A 6,572-nucleotide genomic window follows, 5' to 3' on the forward strand; every position below is an offset into this window, starting at 1 on the left:
GTCACACTAGATTATCTAAAAATAAGAACACAACTACTTAATTGTGAATATTGATTTTAATTTTTAAACTCAAACCAAACTGGAAATATAAACATCCGTGCCTGGAGAATCTGGAAAAACAATTATTTCAATCCAAATAATGCACATTTCAATTAAGTGGCAAGACCACTTTACTTTGAACTTTGGTTCAAATGTTCTATGGCTTTCACATAAAACCAGATAACTGAATGGAACGCTGCAGATAACTTGCTTAACTTAACATGTTTAACCTCTGAACAAAACAGATGCCCTGTATGACTAATAGGACTCATCTCCAGAATCACAATTCTGACACACATAAATTGCCTGGCCTGAGGTGCAAGCATCATGGGCCCAATTGTTGCATTTTACACATTTTACCCAGGTCTCCTTTGGACGACTCTTTGAAAATGGCTCTACACAGACGAGGCAGAAGCACTCTTCATCATCTGATGATGACTCTTGCATGATTTTTCTTCTTTTAGCTGCCTTGTTTTTCATAGGTCCAGATTTCTGCTTCCCTTTCTTTTGAAACAGCTTTTTGCTAGATTGAGGCTTATTCTTTTCTATATCATGTTTTCTGAGCATGTTCGATGTGTTTGTTTGTACAGGGGCAAGTTGTCAGATGTGACGACTTGCCCCAAAGTCATTGAGACAACTTGCCCCATACTTACTTGTGTGCTAATGTTGTCTAAATCTCAAGTTTAGCTCATCATATCACTTTAGCTAAAGTATCAAAAGACACTTTACGGTCTCCTCTATTTTGTGCAAAATAATCATTTTAAACATTCACACCTAACAAAGTTGTATTGCATAAAATGTAAAGTGATTTTTTTTTACTTTTTAAGCAGAAAAATAAGAAAATTGTGCTAACCTCAGATTACAGTGATCTTGACCACATGTGAACAGGAAGTTCACTATAGAAGAAGAAGTCACATAAAGTGGCTATTTGATTTTTGAGATAGAGCCTCTAGTGTTGGAGTTATTAACAGTGTGACAACTTACCCGTGTGACAACTTACCCCGCTCTCCCCTACTCTGTGTATATATTATGTATATAGGCCTAAAAATCCACACATACATGTGAATTTAAGAAAAAAATTATTTAGGAATATTTTTATTTGTAATATAAAATCTAATACATATATATATATATATATATATATATATATATATATATATATATATATATATATACATACATAAACACACACACACACACATATATATATATATATGTATATGTATATATGTATATATATATATATATATGTATATATGTATGTATATATATATGTGTATATATATATATGTATATATCTGTGTGTGTGTGTGTGTGTGTGTGTGTGTGTGTATATATATATATATATATATATATGTATGTACATAAATTATGCAAAAAATAATATTTTTGACAGCCCTAATTATTATACAGTAGTGGTCAAAAGGTACCAAATAGACAAAACAATAAACTTTTAAGCTATTTATTTGACAATATAATTTGGCATAGGCATATTGTAGAAATCTGGGTTTAATAAACAATGCAAAAAAATAAAGTATACATTGTATGTCATTTTATCTATTATTAATATTTGTTGATCCTCTTTTGTGGTAATATTTTGTAGTCGTTGTCCAGGGCTGTGTTTTATAAACTTTGCACATGTTTATTTATTGCCAAGCTTCTTTAAATTCTTCTTAAAGCTGAGCTTCAGTTTATACTCCAATACACCAATGCAACATGAAAATACATTTTAATGCATCTTTAATAAAATATTTAAATGAAAAGCAAAGATGTTGATTGTTTTGAGGTTTGACATCACTTTACATCACAATTGTACAGTAACTCTAACTATAGGTGACTCACATGCTGTCGATGATTCAAGGCTGTCAGGCTGTTCCTGTATTGACGTGTTGATAACACTTGAGGAATGACAAACTTATTACTTATGTTAGATTTTATGTTTTGCTTTTTTTATAATTTTTTATAATAAAAACTAAAAAGTCCATAATAGGCGTTTAAAAGACATGGTTCTCATTGTGACAACATGACATTTTGTGCAATTTATTCTGCGGGGCAAGTGAAAATGCCCAAAGTATGTGTTTATAAAGAAATCTACTTTTCGGTCTAAACTTACTGTACTATACATCAACATGAATATCTAGTCTGAGCTGATCAAATGTTTAATCTAAGATACTCTACGATATGTGTGTAGATGTGTGGTGTCATAAATTGTAAACATTTTTTAGAAGGCGTTAACAAAGGCTTTTCCGGTGAGTAATGCTTTGATCATATATCTGAAGTCATGTGCTTAACATCCTGTGTTCTGGAAAACCTGCACAAAGATATGATAAACAAAACACAAAAATATACATATGCGCTTCATTGTTGATTCTCCTGCTGTCTTCACATTTACAGGAGACCAGAGCAAGAGGTCGATCATAGCTTTGAATAATAGGACACATCCTGCAGCCCAGACAAGCATATCCTGGTATCAACCACCAATCATCCTGTACTCCGTCAACCATAAACTGCTTGTTCCTCACTGATTTCATACTGCTGTTCACTAAAAACAAAAATCATCTCCCGGCATTCCAAACAGTGTCAACAAAGCCCTCCCGTTGAAAAGAAATGAAGGCAAGAGGCATGGAAAGAATCTCAACTTAAACAGTTATGGTTAAACTATGTGATAATTAGGTCTGTCCTCCTGTAAATCTTGCATCAGGCATGTTGAGTTCTCTGCTGGACCCTCATGTCCTCTTTGAACTCTGAACAATGCAGATGTTGTGCGTGTGTGTGTGCGTGCATGTGTGCGTGCGTGCGTGTGTGTGTGCGCGTGTGCGTGCGTGCCCGAGTGTGTGTGTGTGTATGTGTGTGTGTGTGCGAAAGAGAGAAGTAGGGAGAGTTTTTCACCCAGACTTGGCTAATTAAGCTAAGTGTGAAAAGTTGCATTCAGATGTTTGTAAGCAACGCTGCCATGCGAGGTCAATCTTAATTCATTGGAGTGTGTGAGAGTGGCATTTTCTGTGGCCTGCCACAAGCATTAGCTCTTCCCACAAAGTGAACAATAATGCCGCTGTAGTGTTTTCCAGTAGACAGCACCCAAAGCAGAACATAGAAGACACGGTTTGTCGTCACAGACATGTTATGCAAACGGTTATGTGAATTGTTCTGTCATTTTGTGTATTTTTAGACAGTGGTGACTAAGACCAAGCACTGTTTTCATTTTAGTATCAATTTCTATATAAATAGTTTAATGAAAGGTGCTATTTTATGTGTGATAATATTTTGTAGTCCTTGTCTTGGGCTATCTTGTATTATGTGTAATTTTTGGGCAAGCCTCTATAAAGGGATAGACAGTTCAGAGAAAAATTTTAAGTCTGTCATCATTTACTCACCCTCAGGTTGTTTCAAACCTGTATACATTTTTTTTGTTGTTGTTCTGCTGGATACAAAAGAAGATATTTTGAGCAATGTTTGCAATCAAACAGTTTTAGAGCACCATTGACTTCCATTGACCACTATGGAGGTCGATGGTGCTTCTGCTTCTTGATTGATTACTTATATCTTCCTTTGTGTTTAGCAGAACAAATAAAATTATATAGGTTTGAAACAACTTAAGGGTGAATAAATTATGACAGAATTTTCATTTTTTGGTAAACCATCCCTTTAAATCTTCTCAAAGATGAGTTTATATCCCAAACACATCAACACAAAATACACATTTTTTAACACAGTGGTTCTCAAACTTTTTCTGCGTGTGGCCCCCCTTGTGTACCGTGCACTTCTTCGCGGCCCCCCTATAAAAAATTTAGGACAAAAAAATGTTCTAAAATTTAACATTTTAATTAAACAAAACATATTAAGTTATACAAAGTAGTGCTGTTGGCTAGTAGCCTTATTTTTTTTAGGTTTAATTACACAGAATTCATGCTAAATGAATGTATTTTATAAAATTTCATAAAACTGGGGCCCCCCTGGCACCATCTCGCGGCCCCCCTGGGGGCCCCGGACCCCAGTTTGAGAACCACTGTTTTAACGCATCTTTAATAAAATATTTAAATGAAGAGGAAAGATGTCAATTGTTCAAAGTTGGACAAAAAGTTTTCAGAATCTTTTTGTCATTTTGTATATTTTGTGAGTGGTGACTAAGTTAGCACCATTTTTATTTTACTATCAATAACTGTTGTAAATAGTTTAATGAAATATACATAATAGTTACATGGTAAATGTTTGAGTAGATTTTGGTTATTTGGTGATGTTTTTGAGAAATTTATATAATTTGGCATACATAATATAAGTTCTTGCTGTTACACAGATGTTTGGATTATTAAGACAACAACATTGGTCCCTAAATAATTTGAATATATTCATAATTCTAAAACCATATCTCACTTATGAAATGTACAATCTCTTTCTCTCCTTTTTCTCTCTGTTTTCTATTTTCCAGGCCTCATTAGGTTATGCTCTTTTGCATGGCTTACATACCAGGTTGTCACGGCATCATCGGTCACCTTAGTGCTGTGTTTAGAGAGGTTACTCATAAACAAAGCCCTAAGTGGCAGCATGTCAAAATGTAAATCTGTTTTGTATGATTTTTAGAAAATCTGTTTTTGTATACCTGTACCAGAATTCATTGAGCATATTAACAAATAATAAACTGATGTAGTATAGAATTATATTCTGGCTATTTTTAGGCACTGTAACACAACTGATTACCAATCTGGGGCATTATAAAAATAAACTCATGACTCATGTCCTATCTATAAAAATAAATATGTAACCAATACCTGGTATGTACAAGCATCCACCATTGAAACAGATCATATATGATGCAAAAAAAAATTTAAAAAACATAGTTGTAAAGGTCACATTTTTCTTGATCCCATTTTTAAAACTTTAGTTAGTGTGTAATGTTGCTGTTAGAGCATAAATAATACCTGCAAAATGATAAAACTCAAAGTTCACTGCCAATCGATATATTATCTTTAACAGAATCCCCCTTTCAAAGTCTACAGCAGTCGGCTGGTTTGGACTACAGCTATACTTCCCGATTGAATGACGTCAATATTGGAGTTTTTGACTAATCTCCGACCACAGGAATACGTCAGTCGCCAGCTAAGCTCAAATGGCTCTGTCAAATCACAACACACTAAACAAGCTACACAATCAGAAGTCATTACGTATTTCTGCAGGAGGGACTTCACAGAACAAGGAAGACATCTTTTAGGACAGTGAACACAGTGATATAGAGATAAGTTAATTGTGTGAAAAAGAATGTGTTTTTTACACGTGAAACATGAACACATGTTATATTGTGCACTTTAAACACAATCAAAGCTTCAAAAACATAGGAAGAACGGGACCTTTAAGTTTTGCTTGAAATTCAAAGAACACAAGTCTGTCCTCCAAGTTTACAAACCGAATCTCCCTTGCAAATCTGTGTAGTTATGCTAATGATTTTCATCAATGTGTCACACCCGTTGCAGAGTTTATTATTTAACAATGACAGCTAAATCAATGGAAAAATTGAATCTGATGCCTACCCCCTATCCTCGTCCTGAGGGTAATTGCAACATCACATTTATAAAAGGTTTCTGTTTAATCATCAGTAGCTAAAAACACGCCAGGCAGGTTGTTAGCTAAGGTAGGCAGTGAAATAATTTCAGATTTTGTTTAAACTTTTACTTTAATGTGAATTTAAGAAAAACAAATACCTAATACATCTAATGTTGCTGGTACCAAACTCACAAACAGCAAAAAACAAGTGAATCTGAAAAAACTAAGAGTGACACCACACTTTATGTGTTCTGCTCTAACTTTAAAGACACCATTTGTAATTTGTCTAAGACACAATTTTGTGCGAGCATTGTGATGTAGGGTATTTATCTCTTTGTATTCCCACCTTTACAGCTGAACAAATGAAGCGTAAAAGATTACTTTAGTCACGAGGACCTGATTTCACAATGTTTGCTCATTGCATCATTGGTTTGGCATGACGGATTAGAATACTGTGTGTGCCGCTCTTTCTGAAAAAAATCCCCTTTTGTTAACACCATCAAAGACCTTTTAGGGTAAATTGTAAATGTATAATGATGTTCAGGTAAAGGTCACCACAACCCTTTACGACAGGGGTGTGTCTGGGGCAGATGGGGATCAAGTAACCCCCAACGCTTAAAAACTAGCAATTATAACCCACCTCTGCCCCAACCAATATTTATGCAGTGATTGATTAATATCAACATATATACATTTGAAAGGTCAACCTCCCAATGTTCAAACCAAATCTATTTCCTCTGTCCCTAAGTAGATTATTTAAATTGAATTTGTTTAATTGTCAGAGTATGATTTTGTAAAGTGCGTAGGAATTTGCCTGCAAACTATCCTAAAAAAACTCTCTCTGATCTGATTAAGTCAATGAAAGGTGTTTACATCTGTAGAGCACATAAAATTAAGAATAAAGTGCCGAGATAAGACCTTTAACGTTGAAGCAAATAGCCTACAGTAAATCACAGCACTGTCATTAAAAAAGATCCGCCCCCTCTTGACGTCACATG

Source organism: Misgurnus anguillicaudatus, chromosome 9 (genome assembly GCF_027580225.2).
Source record: "Misgurnus anguillicaudatus chromosome 9, ASM2758022v2, whole genome shotgun sequence".
NCBI lineage: Eukaryota > Metazoa > Chordata > Actinopteri > Cypriniformes > Cobitidae > Misgurnus > Misgurnus anguillicaudatus.